The 18,889-nt window shown below is 43.8% G+C and overlaps 1 protein-coding gene across 5 annotated transcripts in view; it reads right to left on the bottom strand.

The window, feature by feature from the left end:
- Window positions 1-18,889, bottom strand: part of DTNA (dystrobrevin alpha) — a 224,508-nt gene that overhangs the window by 125,275 nt on the left and 80,344 nt on the right. The gene's annotated exons all lie outside the window — the stretch shown is intronic.

Here is an 18,889-nt window from a genome sequence, read left to right as displayed (position 1 = left end):
CCAAGCCTTTCCCCTGCAGAAAGCTTCTGCAAGAGAAAGGACTGAAGTGGCAGCAACCTGATACCTGCCACATGAACTGGGTCTTGCTTTTCTGAAACAATCCTAATGAGGTTTTCCCAGGAACCTGCCTTCCCCAAAATGTGTTAGGCATTTTGACTAGGACTAACTTCCTCTCATTTTCAGGATTAAAAGCCTGTTCAAGGTGTGAAAGATACTATTGCTCCATAATGTAGTCCAGCAACTACATCATCAAAAAGTCAACTTTTCTATTTAGTTCTCAATTTGTCTGAATGTAATGGAAGATGTAGAAAAAACAGCTACTGCTATCATGGACCTCAATCCACTCCATCAGAGGGTCCAAAACAAAAATAAACCCTTAATTACTAATTCATTCTCTTTTACTGCTTTGTAAGTAGAGTCAAACTCTATCCAAGTTAATTCATAATATTTTTACCCTATTTTCATACAAGACTTGCCAAAGCTGTTTGTGAAATCTGCATCTTGCTGTATCTGTCAGCAAAAGCTGGCTTTGGAGTCCACAGATCTCCAGTTTTGAAGATGCTCAAAGTAGCAGCTGTTCTAAGAGACCTCTGAAGATGGAAAATAGCAATGCAGGCTCCTGAAAGAGTCACCTTACTTTGCCTTGAAATAGGTATTTACCTATTGATTCACATTTAAAATTCTGTCTGGCATTCTGGATATAGGGTCAAAACACATGGTGCAAGAGGATTCTCTTCACAACAATTCCTACAGTTACTCAATGCCATTCTCTGTTTAATACACAGGGAATTTTCTTCCCCTGATGCTGATGATCAGAACACATAAAGCACCACCAGAGGTTGTATAATATGTTTGAATTTAAATTACTACACAGTTGTTTGCAGCACTGTGTTAAGTACTTTACCCACCAACAACTGCAAAAAAGCCCCAAAGCTGAAAGGCAAGCAAACTTTCCATGCACATCTGTTAATATTACAGTCTGTCCTGAGTACTATTAGTGCCTTCACTTGGATTCTGTGTAGAGTAAAAAAAGTAGAAAAGAAAAACTTAATAAGGGATTCTAACGGAATCTATTAAACAATATCACCTGTTAGAAAAGAAATGAACAGAGGCTTTTGAAGACCAATATCCATCATTTTGAACCCACAAATGATCCAGGTCAGGCAGCCTCAGCAGAAGTCCCCCCCCACACTCCATGACCAGAGGGCTTTCCCACTCAACAGGACTTGCAGTCATACAGCACCTGCTCACTGTTTATAGAAGGGCTGACAACACACAGATTAACAGAGCCATCATTTCAATAATTCATGTCTTCTCTGATGTCCCAAGGCCAAAAGCAGCCTCCTATGTCACTCATGATTTCACGCTTTCACAGTCTTTATCTTTCCTGCTGTGCTCCCCCCAAACCCAGATCTCCTTCCTCCCATGGATTTGTAAAAAACTTCAGGAGATCTGCAGGAAAATCCAGACAGTTTTAGAAATTGTGCCTGTCAGTAATGGAAGACAGCCCTGAACTCTTCAGGGATTTTTTTAAACACGGGTAGGCCTTTGGAATGTGCTAAGAAAGGTGGAAACCAGCCTCCAGATGGCAGTTCCTTTTGTATGGCAAGGGTTGGGCACGGCTTGAAGCATCATTGCATGCTCACTGTTCTGGAACAGAGTCAGTTAATAACTACCTGGAAATGCAACAGGAGAAGGAGCCAATGTCAAATGTACTCAGAGGAAGGTTACTCTGCCTTTCTTTAAACACCTGTGGGCCAGGGGCTGCCTGGCACACATTGCACCAAGCACATGTGCACTTGTAACATGAATGGCTATTATCCCATCAAAATATTTTCTCATAAGAAATGCTACTGAACCTTCTAGAGGGCTCTGTTCCTACTGCCGTGGGATAACTGATCCTTTCCCACAATACCTGAGCCATACAAAATAAAGGTAAAGCCTGGCTCCTGTGGGTACTGACTCCCTCTGGATGAACTCTGACTCCCTCTGGATGAACTCAGCCTGCAGCAGCTGCCAAGATTTGACTTTCCCCTTAAAAGGCACTGTGAGCACAAGGGATGGAGTAACAGCACTGCTCCAGCACTTCCAAAGCCAAGCAGGAAATGGCACAGGGAATCACATCTCACTGCTCCACTTGCCTGACAGACAGCAGCACTTCCTTCACAGCACCCCTGCCCAGGCACCAGGCAGCTGCTTGGGTCAATAGGCAGGAAAGGCCTCCCCAGTGCTGCCCAAAGGGCTGGAGGTTGAGCTGCGACCCAGGAGATGGCGAGATACTAAAAGGAAACAACCTGTGGTTGGGGCTGTTTGCTGCCAGATTTCTGAGCCAGTGAGGATCAGAGTTTTACACTTCCTTTATACAGACACCAGTGCCCAGTCTTCTTTCCTCATTTCACTGCTTTCACAAGGAGCCAGGACCATTAAATCCCATCGATCCAAGATGCACCCTGGCTGAGCCAGCCTCGGTGTCTCAGCAGAGCTGCTGGGCACAGTGCAAGGGCACCCAGTTGGCTCCTGAGGGGCGTCAACAAGATGCTGAGCCAGTTCTGGCTCCCAGCCTGCCAGGCTGGACCCAGGCAAATCTTGCAATCACTTGGACATCGCCTCAGGCTTCTGCAAGCCCCAACAGCATGGATCCAGCTGGCTTTGCAGAGCCTCCAAGCCTCATGCAAGCCACTGCAGGGGAGGGCAGGGCCAGCCAGAGGGCATGGCTGTGGCTGCCCCAGTGCTGACAAACCCATCTGGGCTCCAGCTGCCGGATGCCCTTCTCAAATTAAAATGCCTCAGGCCACAGTGGTGGAAATACAATACACAATCCCCTCTGTGGCTGAGCCATTTCACAACACTGCAACTATTTTGTTCCAGTTCCAGCACTGCTGTGAAGGCAGAGAGGAGAGACAGGAGCGAGCATCCCTGGATTGGCACAGGAGAGACCCTGCATTGAAGGCAGGCAGAGTTTGTGTTACGAAACCGTGCCCTTATCTTGTAATAGCTGAAAAAAGGTTGTGACAACTAAAGTCCTTACTGCTCCTCCTTCCCCCTACTCCCTCCTCCCCGAGGATCCAACTATCTGGTAACTGGCAGTGCATGCCACTGGCAGCCAAATAAACACTCAAGCCCTATGGTGCAAGAACCCACAGTGTCCCAAAAAATTATTTCAATTATTTGATGAGCTGGATTTCTCACAGAGTGTGTGCCTCTGGTTGAGATTAAGCTCTGAATGCAAAATAAAGCACTTTAAGCAAAATAGGTCAGAATGAGCAAAAACTCTTTGAAGCCTGGGCTCAGCCTTGCTTTTTGCCTACCAGCAATGGACTCCTGGGGTGGCTGGGAAGACAGGTGTGCCATCCAAGTGCACTGCCACACCAAACCAAATGAGGGACCCATACCTTGGCAGAGAGCAAGTGCAGCAACCCTGCCTGCATACACCTCAATGGATGCCTGCAACTGAGAACATCCAGATACATGGGCAAGGGAAGAGAAAAAGAGAGGAAGAAAGCAAGGAAGCAAGGAGGATAGATATAATTTCCAGCCTATTTTTCATCATTCCTACCTCTTCCCCAAGAGTGCCTGAGAACAGCCTAGGAACTGGAGGGTTTGACCTGTGTTCCCCATGCTGCTACAAGCAGCACATTATTTTCAACACAGGACTGGTCTGTGCAATCCCCTTGTTAACTACTGGTGGGCCACTAGGAACTTTTGCTCACTATTCTGAATTGTTCCTGTATTTCTCCTTCCTGGGGAGAACTCACCGGCCACCACAAAACACTGTCAAATATTTGCCATACTTGTCAAGACTTTGTCAAGTCAGTTTTTGCATTTTTTCTCTCTCTTCTAGGTGCTTGACATGTTCCTTGTCTTGTCCTGCTGCCCTTCCAGAGAATGGCTACTATGGCACTGAAAGCAAGGCCAGGGATGCCATATGAAGCAGCACTGTAATACTGGGAGGAACAAATGTTCGAAGACTGGACAACTCTACAGCAGAGTGACAACTCGAGCACTTCCAAAGCAGCAGAGCAAACATGCAAACACAAGGGGCCAGGGAGCAGTTTGATGAAACAGCCTTTTTCTAATAGCTCTCAAAAGGATGTGTTTAAAAAAACATCCACAAATAAACTGGCAATTAGGTTCCCTACCACCACGGTCGCTTACACTCCTGCAGAGATGGTTTTATATGAAACACATTTCTTCATTTATATTTTAACATATTTCTGCAAAGGCAAGAGCTAAACTGCCTCAAAAAACCATTGGGGCTAAATCTCCTTGAATCATTTTTAAAAAAATCAGCCCAGCAACTGGCCTCTGGCCACTCACCCAAAAGCAATGGGGCCGCTGCTGGTCCTGCCCAGACCTCCTGCTCTCTTGTCCCCCACCACTGTCCACCCATCAGCACCTCCAAGGTGCACCCCCAAGCAGCTTAGCTGTGCAGTGTGTGCTGGGGGCACACGTGCTGTAATTGCCATGCAGTCATGGCCCAACACAGACACTCTTTTTTTCACATTGGGCAATTTTAAAAGAGTGCAAGGTCTCTTTCAGCAGTTCAAGGATAAATCACCTTTAAGACATAAACAGACGTAAGCAATGGACGAGGTGAAGGCAGCAGACAGTCTGAATTTGCATACATTCTATTTTAAGCATCTAGCATGAATGACCTGAATTGCCCATGTGGAGACACCTGCCTCTCTATGATGCAGTTACTGGGAACTGCTGCTCCTAACGCTGTCGTCTGAAATGCATCCAAGTTGGATGCCTAAAGCAGATGGTATCAGTACATCTCCTAAGGTTCTGCTCCAAGCAGACAAACCTTAACCTCTTTTAAAATGAACAAAATAAATTACTGGAGTGCAGACTAAAATCCAGGTAATCCTGGGGCTGTAGGGACCTTTTGCAGAATCCCCTTATGCCAGAGTGGTTATAGCTGCTGAGAGAATAGCAGTGAGGGCTTCTGCCTGAAGCTCTAGGTCACTTCAGCCATTTTTTTTTTTTTTTTTACCTTTACCTCACCTCACCAGCACAAACTGAAGAAGGTCAACCCAGTTCAGAAAAACAAACCTTATGGGCAAAAGGGAGGCCAGCCAAGGAGGTGGGTGGAAGTCAGGAAGTGCCGCCCTTCCCTCAAGTCAGTGCTCTCAGAACCAGGGCTTTTAGACAAGCAGCTGAGCAATATTTCTGATCACCTATCATTATGAGTCATGCAGTTCTTCTCCATAATATTCTGCCCTGCAGTACTGGCCAGATTATGTCATCAGTAGATAATCTGGATTGCTAAAGTTTCCCCAGCAGTTTCAGTCAGACACACCAGTCTTCCTTGCTTTCTGATCCCAGATCCAGGTTCCTCTGATAGGAACAGGTATTAAGATTCCTGCAAATACAAAGCTTTATACAGTCTCCCAGAACGTTTAATCCCTATGATTATTAGGGATATAGTTACATACTGTCATTATCAAAGTTTTTTTTGTTAAGTTTGAGGGGGTTTTTTTTTGCCTACATCTGTCACAAAATATAAAAATGCTGCCTTGTAAGAGATCTAAGGATTTCCTTTTTTCAGCTTAGCATAAACTATACATGGTGATGTTTGTCTCTGCAGATATGTGGTAGGAATCCTGTTAGCATTTACATATGCCTCCCTAGATACTTATTCCATGCTTTAATTAACCCTAGGATTTGAGTCTTTCATGAGAAAATTATCAAGTAGGGCCACTGTAGTGTGATTTAACCACTCAGCCAGAGGGAGACAAGGATATTTTATTTTCAAAATTACAAAGGATATGCCAATAACCTTTTAAGTTCACTAGTTCATTGGCAGTTTTAGCACCATGATAAAACCAAAGCCACTGAAGATAGCACCATGACATTAGTAGCTGAAAAGCTAAAATGGATATGCATGTCTGGCCTGTTTTGTTTTACCTAGTTTAAGGGTATCAAGGGAAGTGTGCCATATCTATCTGACAGCCTGCTTTTATAACCACAACCTGGCATTTTATATTTACAGCTTGGCACATACTTATGAGGGAAAGTGATGTGCAGCGCTCATCCAGTTCCTCCTCTGTGATAAACATTAAACTGCCACAAATTTCAGAACAGCTAAGCATCTCTATTTCAGAGCAACCCTGTGGTCTGGCAGGTAGGGTGGGACTGGAGCAAAGAGGCCACCAGGAAATGAGACCTCAGGACCACCCCTGATCTCGCCTGCCAGCCCCAGGCCCTGGGGACAGAAGCAATAGCACCCATCTCTGGGGGCCTTCTGCTGCTAACCCAGGGCCAGCTGTGTGCTTAGGCTACCTAAAGCACCACTGCACAGATAATGCACACTGCACAGATAATGCACACTGCACCATCTGGAGCTTTCCTCCTCAGCCACAAATGCCAGAAACCTTATTTCAAAGAAAAGCAATAATCCATACATTTCTCATCCATGTGCTCCTGGGAGCTGACTGCCTCTCCGAAGCTGAACCTGGCTACAGGTCAGGTCTGCAGGTTTCCAGAGGACAGGGGAAGAACCAGACTCAGCTGATAGGTGAAGTAAACAGTGTCCAACACCATGGCAACGAGAACAAATTCCTATCTATCTGCTTCCACACGTCTTCTCAAGCTTGCTGCGGTGTTCCTGTGCTGCCAGGCAGCGTGAGCATTCTTGCTGTGGGGCTGCAACAGCATGCCTCCCTCAATGCTATGAAAGTTATTTTGCCCTCAAGCAACAGAAACCTAACACAATTTTGTTTGACAAGGCTTCTCACTAAAAAAAGAACCATAGTATTTAACATGAACAGTCCTTAAAATATACAATCAACTTCTTTTTTTTTTCAAATAATCACATCTTCAGCTTTCAAATATGCTATTATTACACAGTATGCAAAATTACTTCAAATAAAAAAATCTGTAAGTAAGTATATTTTTATTTTCTTTTGTTTGCTTTATAGTTTGAACAGCACTTTGTACTTCTATTTGTGCAGCTTTTTAATATAAAAGCAGCAGAGAGCAGTAACAGAATAAAAGTAACACGGACAAGAGATTAAGAGAAATGCATTAAGCTAAAGGTATTTTTAACTCTTACTTTAATATTTGATTACACTTCATGTCACTCATTTATATTTTTGAAGGAAGGCAGAAAGTAGGATTTTGCTGCAATTTTACAAATTGCTTTATTATCTTATCCCCAGTGTTTTTACTTATAGTTCTTTGCCAATAGCCATCTTGAGTCCTTTTTAGCAACTTGCCTAAATAAGTCTGGGAGATCAGCAGGAAGCAGCAACGTGCCTGAGATGCTTCCAACTCCTCACTGCTCTTAACTGAGTGAACGTTTCCCTGTAAGCAAGAAGAGCCCCAGAACTCTGGAGGGATCCAAACCACATTCATGCATGGTCTTTAGAGAAACACAGATTCAACACTGCCTTACCTGGTCCAAGGCAGTCTCCACCTGCATCCCGGACAAACCAAGCACAAGGTAAAGCTGTATGTAGAAGCCTAAATCCTCTGCCATATTATCCATCATATTTTACAGAACACATCTCCATCACCTGGTTGACCTCAAGAAGGCAAATCAGATGTAAACTGGCTCTTTGAAGGCCCTGTGTCACATCTAACAGAGCCAGTATTTCTCAACAGACTGCCAGAGGTCACTGTGCTCCCATGCAGCCAAAGCACAAGTGAGGCTCACAGGATCTGCTGAAACTTTGCTGGCTCCTGCACCCCTGCTCTGCTGTGTGGAAGAAACTCTGCTTTTGAATTCAATGAGTCCAAATAAGCACGTTCCTAAGTCTTGGGAGGACTGGAAACCAATAAATCTTGCATTGACGGAGATGCAGCTGTTTGAAATAAAAACAACTCTTGATTTTCATTTATGGGCCTATTAGCATTTTTTTTTAATTCATGCACTGGGATGTGGTGGTTTCCCTCTCCCTAAATCTCTTTGAAAGCATGTTAATGTGTCTTCTTTTTAATTTAGCAAAAGCAAAAATGGACAGATTCAGCAAATCTATTACTACACAGAAAGAAATGGTGTGAACTAAATAGGGCACCATCAACAATTATAATTACAATAATATGTAGGTATAACTGTGTCTATCTGCTATTAGCACGGAAGGTGAGTACAAGGAACAGAACTGTGATGAATGTAAAAGCCTTCCTAAGAAATTTTCGAGGTAAATGTGATTATAAACAGTAGGTAAACCACAGTGCAGGTTTTTACATTACTTTTACCAAGACAAGCATGACTTCCCTGCTGGGAGTATGCTGAAGTACAGTTAGATGGGGAACAAAAGGAAAGGTGCAAGAAGACAGAATGAAATGAACGTTACCACCATGTTTCAGTGAGCTTTGTCATTGTGCAGTAGATGAAACACTCTCTAGCTGAGGGCACTGCAATGGGACATCTCGCTGTTTTCATCTGGCCATACAGTACACATGCCAGTGTCTAAAGAGCTCCAAGTGCAAGCTGGGACCTCGTTCATAATATCCACACCTACTTTCACTTTGACTCATTGAAGTGTGAAATGCGCAGGAAACGGAAGAGTGTCCTGGCTAAAATTAGTCAGGTTGGATGCCTGCCATCAGCTCAGGTGGCTGAACAGGGTTCTGACTTCAGCTGCAACCAGTTTGTTGCAATCTTCAGCCATGAAGCCTGAAACAAACTTCACAATTACTGTAACATCCTATTCCCAAATCTCTAGGGGGCAAGTGGTTTCCACCCATATCTGGTGGGCTCACCTGGAAGACCCTTTCCTGTGCCCACCCTTTTCCCCTGTGTGTGGCTCTGCAGGGGAGTGCGTCCCCAGAAAGGCTGAGAGAAGCTGTGGGCAGTTGCCCCCTTAACAGCGTGTGAAAAGACTCAAGCACAGCCAAGAGCAGCTTGAAAATAGAGGGACAAGATGGTGAGAGAGAGTAGGAATTAAAGTAGCCAGCAGAGGCATCACCCCTGAGCTGGGTAGCTGGGGAATCCATCTGGGATTGTTGGATGGAATCACGGCTGTGGGTAGCACAAGTACTGCTGAAGCCAGCTGTCTGGTTTGCCTTCTCCTGACATTTTTCCAACTGATTTCCCTTGAAAACATTCCATACAGAGTTTTGGCATAAGGCATTCTGGCAGAAAAGTCTGTAAAGAGTTAATGTGTTTGGTTTCCAGCTCTGACAGGCTGGATTCATTTCCTACTTAACACTCAAATGAAAATCTTCTCCCTGTGCTTTTCCAAAAGAAGTTCCCATTCCATGTGAGTAGATAAGCAGCCTTTTGCTCTAGAGAGGCCAATGAGGGAAAGCAAAGGAATGATGCTGATTAAAAGAGAGGCAAAGCAGTCCCTGCCTTCCTGAAGAGACCTACACAATTCTTAAAACACCACACTAAAACAGCCTGGAGGATCATATTGAAAAAGTGACTCTCAGGATTGGGTTCCTGATCATTTAAAAATAGAGCACCAATCCAAACTGTATTCATGTTAAGTAAAACAGTAGTTTTAATTAATTTTCACTGAACAAGAAAATGTCTTAATTTTATTTTGAAGAATGTGGTCAAATATATTTTAGCCATTTCACCACTGTTATTTTAAGCTCTAGTTTTAGTATCAGTTGAAAAGTGAAGTATTCTCAGTTTATCACCTTTGTTTTGACAACACTTTATTTCCTTCATTTTTACCTAAGTTTAACTACAACTGTTTTTCTTCCAATAGCAACATTTGGTATTTGTATCAGACAATCACCATAGCAAGAAGGTATCTGTAACTGTGAACCCAACAGAACTGAGTGTTATCAAAATAGTTTTAGAAACAATATTTAGACAATTTAGAAAATGCCACATATTATGGCAATACTTTGGCCCATACTTCTCCCCGAAAACAAAATATATTAAAATTAAAATTAATTCCTTGCTAAAGTTAAAAAGATAAATGATGAATCCCCCTTGCCTTTTTGTCTGGTCCTCTGACCACACTAAACTTCAGCATTTAAATGGAAGCATGATCCCTAAGTCTCTGAATTTTTCACTGAGAAGAATCAATAGGACTGCCATCCATAGCACAAAAGATGAAACAGGACAAAAATTATAAAATAGGGAGAGTTTTGATTTGATTGCATATGAAAGATCAGCAGAGACATTTGGGAAGCCAGATCTCCCAGTACCATGACACATTTCACCTATAGCTGTCCTAAAACCTAGCAATGTGTGCTGCTATCCTCTTTCACTGACTATCAGTTCCCTGATCAATGAGCTCTATCTAATCACGTCTCACTTCGCCTGCAGCCTCAAATTTCCCACTCCAGTTCTACTAAAAAGATGCATGCCAGTGTGAATGCACCACCAAACTTGACTACACTTCTCCCCTTCTGCCTCTGCTCTGCAAAATCCTCTTTTATTTCATGTGTACCTGGCAGGTGGGAAGAGAGCCCAGGACTCCAGTACTCACTTCCTCACACCTCAGAGACACCAGAAATCCTTGACTGTGTAGGGGAGCTGGAGGACATACAGACCTATTCCCCTCCAGATCCAGCCCGTTCTGAAGACAGAAGCTTCTAGTCTCCAAGCTAGTGCCATTCTTGCAACTTTACTCTTGTTTTCCTGACACATGGATGTACAAGGTATAGGGACATTTCTTCTCAGGCTCATGCAAGACCCACTGATCTTGACTTTATTCCAGATGCAAATCAATGAAACACATTTAATACGACAGGAAGGATTTCTCTAAGCTACTATTCACCTGTGATGGAAGCTGTAAAGTACCTCAGAAAGACACTCTGAATCCTGTACTTATCCTGAGTTTTGTGGGATCTATTTCTCTTTAGCCAGCTTTGAACATATTAAAAACAACGTCTGTTTGCATCCCAATGCACCTTGTTCTTCTTTCTAAAGCACCTCTTCAGCAATTTTGGACAAAAGGAAACCTGAGTCACCAGATGTTTGTTTAAGGGGGAGAGGATGTTCATGATACACAAGAATCCTGTTATATTTTCACCTGCAAGCAGAAAGAGCAGAGCCTGTCAGGCGACTAACAGCTGTCCATTCTCAGGGATGATTCTCCACACCAAGCACTGCAGGAGAAAACCCTCTATGACCTGAAGAGTTAAAACCCTTTATGACCTGAAGAGTTAAGTGCAGTCTGGTCCAGGAAACAGAGGTGGACAGCCTTCCTGGAATTCAAGCCCTTGGGAATAACTGGTGCATTACACTGTGCACCTCCAAATGAAGCACTTTCATAAATATAGATAATCTTGATATTATCCTTATCTATCTTTATAGATGTTATTAACATATCTCCAGATAAATGCTGGGGGAAGATAGCTAGGAATTTGTACATGAAGAAATCAAGTTGAATACAGCTGCAGATGATTAAACCAGTTTTTATTAACTAGCACCCAGCCAGTCAGCACTTGGGAGCAAGAATGCAAATAAAGTGTTTGCATGTCCTGGGCATCCAGCCTGGGCAGCCAGGGCAGCAGCCACTACAGAAACTGCTGAAATGTCTGCAGATCATAGAGCAGCCACAGCCAACATGAGCATGACAGGTCACTCAGCCGTGGTTAAAAATGCACAACAAAATGGATGTGGACTCCTGCACTGGAAAATGAAAGCTTTCTGGGGTAGGGAAAGCAAGGCCCAAAATGCAAACCACACAGAGCAATATTTTTATCTCTCTATACTGTAGGAGAAGGGACAAATATACCCCACAGCTTAAGCAATGACTTTACATCCATTCTGACTGTCCTCTGGTAGCATTAGTCCATCAGACCTGTTTGCTTTGCCTTCAGTGGGGTCTTATTATGACTAACTATGACAAACTTTTCAGAGACACTGTAATTAAAAATTGTTTTTTTAAAGGATTTGTCTACATTTACCTTGAAAATACCATATTTAACCAGTAACTTAAAAATCAAAGCTACTGATGTTCAGAGAAAACTGTGGATTTCTGTTTTTACTTTTTCCTTCGAAACTCTGCTCCTGAACTTGCCTCACGTGACACCAAAACTTTTGTTTCTCTACAGTTCAGTAGCAACAAGGTTGCTTTCCATGTGGAAATTTTTTAATAGTAAAACATACCAAACACTTTGCAAAAATACTTCAAAATTAAATGTATCTTTGAAATTATAGCAAATTATAATTTATATTTTGGGATCGCTAAGAACATTGTATTTTAAGAATTGTTCCATCAAGGGATGACAGGCAAGTTGTAAAGTCTTAAGGAATACAGTAAAAGCAACATCATTCATAACTGGGTGTATTATTTTTGGTTTACAGCAGGAAAATTGTTTTAGAAAAAAAATTACAAAAGGAGACATGTTAGAAATCATTTGTACTTAAGTATTTGCAATAAATACTTAAAACTAGTAGCTGAGTAACTGGAGAGAACTTTCCAGTTCTGCAGCTATTCTTTATTTGAGCTGGCCTAAGAGGGGATCCTGGGCTCAGATGCTCTTGAGCCTGGAGGAATGAGTGGGGAGATGTACCTAGGACTTGTTTCCAGGATGTTCCTCACCACACAGATGCAAAGGACCAGTTTTTGAGAATATGCCAGGCACCTGGGTACCTCACCTTGTCTGCAGAAAGCAAATGGCTCACAGACAGTGCATGAGAAAGCCCAGGTAGCTCTGATTTTCCAAATGGGAAGCTTGCCTAGCAGTTCTTGTGTTTGGTCCATTTTTCTTGCTTAGTACAGTTGGCAGGAAGGAGAATGAACCAACTGAGAGAAGGGCAATCAGGACTCTTTCCTTTGTGTAGTCAGCCCACACCTGGCACTATTTGCAGCTCAGTGCTGCAACCTCTGCTTCCCTTGAGGGCAACTCAAAATCTTTGTTCAGTTCCTGATTTATCCTCCTGTGAGGTCAGTTTAAACCTCCATTCTCCCCAGCAGAGATTAACTTCACTTAACTTTTGCTACAGCTAAATCCAGTACTGGTACCTTTAAATAAATGTTGGGGTCTTTTTTCTTTTTTTTTAACAACAGTGCTGAAAACAAATAGAAAGCAATCAAATGAAAGATAATTGAAATCAGCTTATCTCCTTAGAGACTGCAGCAAGCATTGCTCAGAGAGCTCAAAACCTGCACCTGAAATATGAGCCCTTTTCTAACAGTGCATTGTAAGAAATGTGTACTGTGTAAGTACACTTACAGTGTACTGTGGAAAGCCAAGTTGGCTGGGACTTTTCCCAAAAGAGATTCATGGGTTGAAAGGGACTTTAAAGATCATGTAGTTCCAACCACTGCCATGGGCAGAGATACTTTTTACTAGACCAGGATGCTTAAAACATCATGCAACCTGGCATTGAATGGGATGGAGCATCAACATCTCTGGGCAATCTGTTCCAGTGCCTCAACATCCTTATAATAAAACATTTCTTCCTTACATTCGACCTAATGTCAGTTTACAGTCATTGCCCCTTGTCCTTTCACCATCAGCCCTTCTAAAAAGTCTCTCTCCAGCTTCCTTGGAGACTGCCCTCAGGTATGGACAGGCTGCAGCAAGGACTCCCTGGAGCCTTCCTTTCTCAAAGCTCAACAGTCTCAACTCTCATGGAGAGGTGCTTCAGCTCTCCAATAATCTTCGTGGCCTCCTCTGAACTCGCTCCAGCAGGTCTGCGCTGCTCCTGTGTTGGGAACCCCTCAGCTGGACACAGGGGCAGAATTCCCTCTCTCACCCTGCTGGTCATGCAGCTTTGGATGCTGGGCAGGACACAGCTGGTTTTCTGGGCTGCAAGAGCACAGTGCTGGGTCATGTCCAGCCTCTCATCCACCAGCACCCCCAAGTCCTCCTTTGGGCTGCTCTCAATCCATTCTCCACCCAGTTCATATTTGTACTTGGGATTGCCCTGACCCAGGTGTAGCACTTTGCATTTGGTCGTGTTGAGCTTCATAAAGTTTGGACAGGCCCAACCCTCAAGCCTGTCCATGTCCCTCCAGTGTATTGACCATACCACACTAGTCTGTCATCTGCAAACTTGGTGAGGGTGCACTCGATCCCGCTCTCCACCAGAGACATTCGGCAGTGCCAGTCCCACCACCAACCCCTGAATGCCACAAGTCACTGCTCTCCACCTGGACATTGAGCCACTGACCGCAAGTGTGACCATCCAGCCAATTCTTTATCCTCTGAGTGGTCCATCCATAAAATCCATTCTGTTTTCCCTGTTTAAAAAGGGGGTTATGCTTCTCCTATGGTTCCTCTTCCCCTCCCAGTCAGTGGGAATTTCATCAGACTGTCCCAGCCTTTCATGGATAGTGATGGATACTGTCTTAGCCACTTCATTTGCCAGTTTCCTCAGGAGTCACAGATGCACCTCATCAGGTCACATGGACTTCTCCACCTTCAGGTTTCTCTGATAGTTTAAAACCTGATTTTCTCCTACAGTGGGTCGTTCATTCTCCCAGTCCCTGCCTTTACCTTTTGTGACTTGGGTGGTGTGGTGGGAGCACTTGTTGGTAAAAATTTAACCAATAAAGTAGCTGAGTACCTCAGCCTTCTCCATGTCCCACATAACCACATTCTTTTGCAATCATCCTTAAAAAACTATCCAGGCAAATTGAAACAAAGAACATATTCATAAAGATTGCATTATGCTCATAATTTGTCATTCAGGAGGGTTCTGGCTGAATTCCTGTTTGTTCTGATTCTAGTCTTCTGTCTATAAAACAGGATTTAATAGCACATCTTATCTCACAGCATTTTTCTGGGGACACAGACATTCATGAGGCTGGTGTGATAATAAGATCCCATAGACAAGAAGCTTGGAAATATCCAAGACAGACCATTCCTGCTAGAACTGTGTGGACAATAACCCAAGAGGCTCAGCACCAGCCGGATATGAATACAAGGACTACCTTGCTCCTTTGAGCCCTGGAGCAGTGTTTGTTACAGCAGAGAGGAGTGCAAGCAAGCCAGACTGGTCAGAGAAGGTCAGGAGAAAGGGGAGTTCCTGGGCAGGGGAATGGCCTGGGACACCAGAAGACATTGGGGAGGAGAAGGGAAGAAGTGGGCTGAGTAACAGGTAGAGACATGATGAAAGATAGGATCAAAGCAGGAGAGAAGGGACACAGCAGAGGCAAATGATGGTGAAAATAGAGAGGGGAAGGTGTAGCAGCTATTAAGAAAACTTTCTTGCAAGGCACACATCCCTTGTCTATGAATCATAACTGTTATTAATGATCATTTATTCATGCTCAAATGAAGATATCAGTAGTTTCTGGAGCCGTTCAGTAATCCCAGCCTGGAGTCAGTTCAGGTCTTAATGGAGATTTTCTCAGAATTTTCAGTTCCTATATTTCTTGTGTCTTGTAACACCACTGGCAGTATCACTTCCTAGCAGCCTGAGTACTTCACATTTCTCCCTCCACGCAAACACACAGAAGTGCAGTTAAATTATCTCACATAACACACACAGTGTTCTTGCAGTGTAGCTGCACAGAGTAAAATACCATTCCTTCTTAACCAAAGACATCACTCCCTCCACCAGGATCAACATAAAGATTAGCTGTGAAGAGCATGAGGGAAACTGATTGATCAGCTGATTTTCACTCATCACTCACGTGATAACCATATGTCCTGAACACTCAGCCCTTAACAGTTCATCAGTTCCATACCTGCTAGCCTCTCTCTTAACTGTTTCATCAATAAGGAGATAAGAAAATAGCAAAGAGCATTACAACATGCCTTGGATTTCACTGCTCTTTGTGAAAAAATAAACAGACTGCATATAAAGGTTGAGCTGGAGATGAGGGCACCTTCTTTCTCTCCCTTACTCACCTGGACAGTATAAAAGCTTTCAGACATTTCTTCCCTCAACATGAAAAGGATAAAGCAGCTGTTAACACAGGCTGTTATTTGGGAGGCTGTTAATAGAAATCAGGCAGAAATGTATAGCTCTCCCTGTCTCTCACACATCAGTGTCAGGGCACAGTCTAATAATTGAGCAATAAATCAAGTGAGCCAAAAGTCTGAACATCCCACTGTCTCACTAAAGCAACTGCACCAGTTTTCATCCTTCTGCCTAATAGTGCTTAATGCTCACCCAAGTGACATGAAAGGCACCATCTTCTGAGGAAGGAAAGGATTCCCCAAGGAATTCACCCAGGTATACAATGTGTGTGTCTTTGAGAAATATCCTTCTTGTTTACTTTGACGGCTTGACAAATTTTTTTGCTAAAACAATAAATACAGCTCTGGCATTGTTGTATAGCCCTTCGCAACAGTAGAGGCTTTTGCAGACCTTTTGTTGTAGAGGATTTCTAAATGGTTCAGGATTTTGTAGTAATTTCCAGTATCTTACCACAATTTCCAATCCAATCACCTCAAAAACAAATGGTAAGACACAAATCGAAAGCCCATTTCACCGAGCAGAGACCTTCAGAATAAATTTCTAAACTGAGCAGCCACAAATGCCCTTGGGAAAATCTTTGTTTACTCTCAATACTTTTCTTTGTTTGTGAATGCTGTATGTTTCACTAACTACTGAACACATCAGTACTTCAAATGTAGGGCAAAAGAGTACTTGCCAGTGTTTTTACAGACCAAGTTTCCCCTTGCCCCAACACCCTGAGTTTCAAATACATTTCACACACATATTATTACATTCTTGCTATTTCCACTAAGGCCTTAAAATTACACTGAACCCTGACCACAGAGTGAAAGCAAAACTATGATTCTCCTTCAAATCTCGAAGGGTACCTGGCTGCAGGACCTGCTGTGCCAATGCACACCCAAAGGCAAGTGGACCTGGCTCCTTATTTATAGCACTATAAACATGGTAGTGGTACTGATTTTGCTGTGGATGTTTCTGGTCCAGCACAACTAAGCCAAAAGGCTGAAAACTTCCAGAGTGTTTTCTAAAGGTAAAGTAAGTCAGAGTAAAAATTTCTATGCTTATCAGACTGGGCAATTAGCACTTTAGGGGAAACCCCTTATAATGTGGGATGGTGAGTGAGAAATGTACTATTGATACACTGTAAAATTGTGTAGCATCAGGATGACACTGAGACGCACTCAATTAGGCATAACACTGAAGAATAGGATTCTTACATCAGAGAAAAAAAAATGTTTAAATGAAGATCTCACATTTCTGTGCTGGTGATAGGACCCAGGTGAAGATGAAGAGAAAACCTTTCATTTGTGTGGGTTTTTTTCCACAAAGGCCACTTGATCCTCCTACTGTGTTACACAAAGGGCTCAACCTGCTCGCTCCACACTTGAGCTGATGCTGGGATGCCATGGCCACTGGAGCAGCCTGTGAGTGACAGGTCACTTTAGCAGCACAAACCTGATCTGCATCTGGGCCTGTCACACAAGCACACTGGTGTCAAACCTGCCTCAGCATGCAAGGCACAGCTTCTGTTGGCTTGACACTGCGCACAGGAGATCGCTTTTGGAGTGACTCGGAGCCTGCAAACCAGGGATCAGTGCTTTGCCACCTCCTCTCCCAGTGCTAGGTGTTAGATACCCTGAAGCTGTTTCTGGGAGCCAAAAGCCTGATGCGCTGCAGTGTCAAACAACAGTCAGGGATGAGCTGGCCAACACCTACACAAGGATGCCATCAGTGCTGCTTGCCTTCTTTGATGCACTACAGCCTTTTGATTTTTACTCTTGATCCCATACATGTTTCTGGCTGACCGAAACTATCTGAGGCTTTTCTGTTAATAGTTTATTGATCTCTTGAGATGGCAGAGGACAACTCTGGATGATGCTGTGTGTTGTGTCTGTGTGGATAAGTTTTGGTAGAGGGTAGGCTACAGGGTTACCTTCTGGGAGAAGCTGCTAATAACTTTCTCCCCATGTCCAATGGAGTCTGGGCTATCCTGCTCCAAGATGCTGGCCAAGTCTGAGCCCACCAGCAACAGTGGTAGCACAAAAAATGATTGCAGATGGAGAAAGGAATGAGAATATGTGAGGAAAACAGCTCTGTAGACTCCCAGGTCAGTGAAGAAGGAGTGGGAGGAGGTGCTTCAGCATGAGAGGAGACTCCCCTGAAGCCCACTGAGGTCCATGGTGGAGCAGATATCCACCCAGAGCCCGTGGAGGACCCCACACCAGAGGCAGGGGCATGCTCAAAGGAGCATGTGACACTATGGAAACCATATGCTGGAGCAGGACTTGTGGCCCCATGGAAAAAGGAGCCCACACAGGAGCCAGATTGCTGGCAGGACTTGTGACCCCATTGGGAGACCCATGCTGGAGCAGTTCATGAAGAACTGCAGCCAGTGGAAAGCTGGAGAAGTGCATGGAGAACTGTCTCCCATGGGAGGGACTCCACACTGGAGCAGAGGAAGAGTATGATAAGCCCTCTCCTTGAGGAGGAAGAATCAGCAGAGACAATATGCAATGAATTGACTGCAGCTGCCATTTCCCATCCTCCTTGTGCTACTGGGAGGGACAAAGTACACAAAAATTGGAAATGAAGTTAAAACTGGGAAAAAGGGAAGGGGAAAGGGGTTTTAAATTTGGTTTTATTTCTCATTATCCTCCTTTGATTTGGCTGGATAATGAATGTAACTAACTTCCTCAAGTGCTCCATGACAATAACTGCTGAGCAATCTCCCACTGTCCTGCGAGTCTTTCCCAGTGTTTTCTCTTCCCTGCCCAGCTGAGGAGGAAAGTGACAAAGAAGCTTTGATGGGCGCCTGGAGTCAATCCAGTGTCAATCACCACATGGAAGTGCTCCCTCCTGTATCAATGTTTGCATGGGTTGTGTTTCTGGTTTTCTGGTGCCACCTGGCTATAGCCTGGGAAACCTTACGGATACAAATACATGCACAGTGAATTTTAAGGTTCAGCTTTGCTTGGTCAGGCCTAAGCAGCCCTGGGTGCAGCATGACTACAAGGTACATATCAAACCCCACCAGTTTCTTTGCATTTTGCTGTGGAGAAAAAAATGGAGAGGAAAAGCACCACTTAGAAGAGAGAGACAAGCCCAGCCCAG

This window comes from Zonotrichia leucophrys, chromosome 2 (assembly GCF_028769735.1).
Source record: "Zonotrichia leucophrys gambelii isolate GWCS_2022_RI chromosome 2, RI_Zleu_2.0, whole genome shotgun sequence".
Classification (NCBI taxonomy): domain Eukaryota; kingdom Metazoa; phylum Chordata; class Aves; order Passeriformes; family Passerellidae; genus Zonotrichia; species Zonotrichia leucophrys.
The sequence above is the reverse complement of the archived record's forward strand: the minus strand, read 5'-3'. Positions and strand labels throughout refer to the sequence as shown.